At 40.1% G+C, this 3,909-nt stretch overlaps 1 long non-coding RNA gene across 1 annotated transcript; it reads left to right on the top strand.

Annotated features, from left to right (window-relative positions):
- Window positions 1-2,298: 2,298 nt before the first annotated feature.
- On the top strand, window positions 2,299-3,006 carry LOC123172145 (uncharacterized). The gene is made up of 3 exons (XR_006485498.1): window positions 2,299-2,376; window positions 2,501-2,515; window positions 2,607-3,006. It is a non-coding gene; the product is annotated as an uncharacterized lncRNA (long non-coding RNA).
- Window positions 3,007-3,909: the final 903 nt, after the last annotated feature.

Here is a 3,909-nt window from a genome sequence, read left to right as displayed (position 1 = left end):
CCTCCAACCGAGAAGAACCGGCATAACCTTCCAACATCGAAAACATCATAGAAGATGCGAGTGAACTCCGTTTTCGATGAACTCGAGCTTGTCATCAAGATGACCATAGGCTCCAAAACTCACAAAGAGAAGAACCAAACAAGAACCAAGAAAGATGATGCAAGGATGCAATGGTTTGAGCTCTCTACGAATGATACGATCAAGCTACTCATCGAGATCCCCCCTTGATAGTACGGTAATCGATCCTATAACCCGGTCTCCCAACTACCATCACGAGACCGGTAAAATAGAAAACCTACCAAGGGCAAACCTTTGCCTTGCACATGGTCCACTTGAGCTAGATGATGACGATCTTGACTCCCTCAAGTTGGACCACCTTTCTTGGTTGCGTTGGCTCGATGAAGACTAGTTGATTGCTCCCCCATACTCCATTATGGGTGATCCACTCTTCCGCACATCTTCACAAGTCCATTGTCACCATAATGGACGGCAAGCTTCAAGCATTTGATCTCTTCATGATGCTTCACTTGAACTTGCACACCGCAACATCTTCACAAATCCATTGTCACCACAATGGACGGCAAGCTTCAAGCATTTGATCTCTTTCATGATGCTTCACTTGAACTTGCACACCGCAACCTAACCCCACAAAGAACTCTCACGAAGATCATGGGTTAGTACACAAAGCGTAATTGACAATGCTTACCACACCATGGGATTGCTTGATCACTCTCTGTACATCTTCTACGCTTTGTGAGTTGATCAAGTTGATTCACTCTTGACTTAGTCTTGATCAACCTTGAATCTTTTCAACTCTCTTCTTTTGGATGATGTCTTGAAGATATACATGATCACACAATCTTCTTCTCCAAGATATGCTTGCAATAAGCTCAACTCTCACACGACCAATCTTTAGATAATTCCTTAATAACACCTTGATCACCACATAAACTTCTTGAAACCAACACATGAACTTCAAGAAATGCCTATGGACAAATCCTTCAAATATAACTCAAGGCAACCATTAATCCATAGAGATTGTCATCAATTACCAAAACCAAACATGGGGGCACCGCATGTTCTTTCAAGAGTGAACCCATCCCAACCAAGATCTGAGACCTAATGGTGTATCGATATCATGAGAATGTATCCCGTGCACCGGTTGAACTAGTGCAACGGATGCACCGATAGATTCTGGTCCAGTGGATAGAGAATAGATGGAAGCGATTTATCACAATCAGGGCTATTGATACATTTTATGTCTTGGACCTTGCAGAATCATTGAAATGCGTAAGTGGTCCTCAACAAACATACTGTCTCTTCCCCATCTCCTGTTCCTCTCTCCGTGGGATTCGTTTTTCTGTACCACAAGTCGTCGAGCTGTGATCCATGGTGCTGCGAGATCTCTTCCGCACAACTCCAAACTCGATGGCGGCAACCACCTTCGGTGCGATCCCACTTCCCCCTTCCCTCCACCTCTTTCACATCAGCTATTCCTCTACACGACGGTGCTGGTTAGGACTTGGCACTGCCGATGGTACATGCTTTTGATTTGGCATCGCCGCCGGCGTCGCCGTTGCGGGCTACGATTTGACGGAAGTGCTTCGCTATTTGGATTGTGAGTAGCACTACTTTTTATGCTGTAGGAGAAGTGAAAAAAGGCTTATAATATTTGTAGTCTTAAAGATTACAGTGGAATCGACGATTTGTTTCCTACTCAGAGGAATCCTTACCTGTAGGAGTATATGGGAGCTTCGGGCCTGATTGTGTTCATGAATAGCCTTATTTACCCCAGATAATAACATGGGATTTCCTTTTCAAATCATTTTTTCAAGGAAAAAAAAACCTATTGTTTGCAGGCAGTCCCTGGAAACCTCCCTCATTGATGATGAAGCAAAACAAAGCATGTTATTTTGTTAGAAATCGGGGTTAAGTTTTATCTTCTTTTTATGATAAACATGGCGTATTTTTGGTTTTCAGAGTTCTCTCATTCCTTATATACTCCTTAAACAGGGAAACCATGATAGGCCAAACAAACTTCCTTTGTTAAAATAAAAACTGTGAGTTTCAGAGTTCTCTCATTGAAAGATGTAGCAGATGTCGACCCTCATGATCTTGCCTCTATTTTCATTTCAACAAAATTGTGAGTTTCAGGTTTTCTGTTTAGAATTTCAGATGTTGTCCCGTTTCCTGCAAGCATGTGGCCTTGGTGTGAATGGTTCAATAATATCTTTGCCGGTTTCTTCAGTCTGGTAAAAATCCTTTGTTAAAATAAAAACTGGTTATCCTCAATTTCAAGCAAGGATTCTGACTAAGAAGAGCAGTCAACCAACAACCACTGGAGTAGAGCCCAAACTTCCATTCATTTGAATCAAGGTAAAATATTAGTACAACTGCTCTGTGAAAAAATCATGAAGATTTTTTTTCCGAAAGTTCTCATGTTGTCTTGCATGTGGATTACACTTGGTTTACAACAATGAACCAATGATTATTTGGTCAGAAGTACATCGGCAAGGTACCTCGGGCACTGATGTATTAATTACTGAAGTGATCCTCCCAAGCTGACATGAATGAACTCATTTAATTTCATTGCCTCTTGTTGTAAGGTTGTGGACCCCCAAGACATCATCAGTGAGAAAATAGACTGAGCCATGAGAAATTATGTAAGTATTTCATTCACGACTAAGGTGCTTGTTGAAACAGACTGCCAAATCCTATCTTTGTGGAATGAAGAGGGAAGGCAGCTATCAGTTGGGTGTCAGTGCACCCGCAAGATGAAGATTACTCCTTTATCCATCTAGGATTCAAGTTGGGCGATATTATTCGATCAGAGAACATATCGTCTGAGGCATAATCTTTCCTGAGGTCGATCTTAAAAGAAGGATTTTCCAGAGATAAATCATGTAATATGGGGCTTTTGTAGTTTAGATGGGCAGTGCTTGTGCACTTTATGAAATGCTTATGATGTTCCCATATGTAAAGATTTGGTATTATGGAGCTCAAGAATTTGTGTCCTAACTGTAGAGATATTCATACATTTCCAGCATTACACATTATATTGTCAGTCCATTGAGTTTTGGGTCATGTGAGAAGTTTCATCAGTCCATTGAGTTTTGGGTCATGTGAGAAGTTTCATCACTTCAGTGATGCCATATCCTGTATTCTCAGGTAAAATAGGTGTGGAAGTAAGAAAATGTCATCTCTGCCATAACAAAGTTGCTTCTTTGATACTTAGTGATCTGTTGAGCTTTTCCAATAGTATGAAAACTAAATTATATGAAAATTTTGCTTTTTTTTCTTTGCCAAATTCAGCAATGAGCAATCATGCAACAACTACATAAGCTGATACAAGAACACATCTTTTCAATTTTCTTAGGTGTTATGCACAGTTTAAAAGAAAAAAGGCCAGTCAGGCCAGTGTATAAAAGATGATGAGACATGCCTTCGTATACAATCTACAGCAGAGTAATACTGCTACTTGAAAAGCAATAAAGATTTTGATACAACTTAAATATTACATATCCTATTTCAGTCCATCATATACAAAGTCAGCCATAGATATTTCTCGAACTTCAGGCATGGGTCATGTCAAGATTTTCATCAATTCACTACTGCTGGACTGCCATCCAGCTACAAATATGTTTGAAAATGAGACATACTACATCAACCATATTTCTTGCTGGGTAATTATGATAGGATTCGGCAGAACTGGAGTAACCTACAACAAAGCAGCACACATCCAGATTTTTACGTCAGAGAAAAGCAACAATGTGATTGCGGAAAGACAAATTGAGGAACATTGTAAACGACAAATTAAAGTGGATAACAAGATCACAATACATTAGTAGTTCATGTCCAAGAACAACACATGAACAACTAGTAATTAACCTACTCTTGCCATGTATGCAG

The sequence above is a fragment of the Triticum aestivum genome, unplaced genomic scaffold (genome assembly GCF_018294505.1).
Source record: "Triticum aestivum cultivar Chinese Spring unplaced genomic scaffold, IWGSC CS RefSeq v2.1 scaffold17223, whole genome shotgun sequence".
Classification (NCBI taxonomy): domain Eukaryota; kingdom Viridiplantae; phylum Streptophyta; class Magnoliopsida; order Poales; family Poaceae; genus Triticum; species Triticum aestivum.
This window is presented reverse-complemented; position numbering and strand designations above follow the sequence as displayed.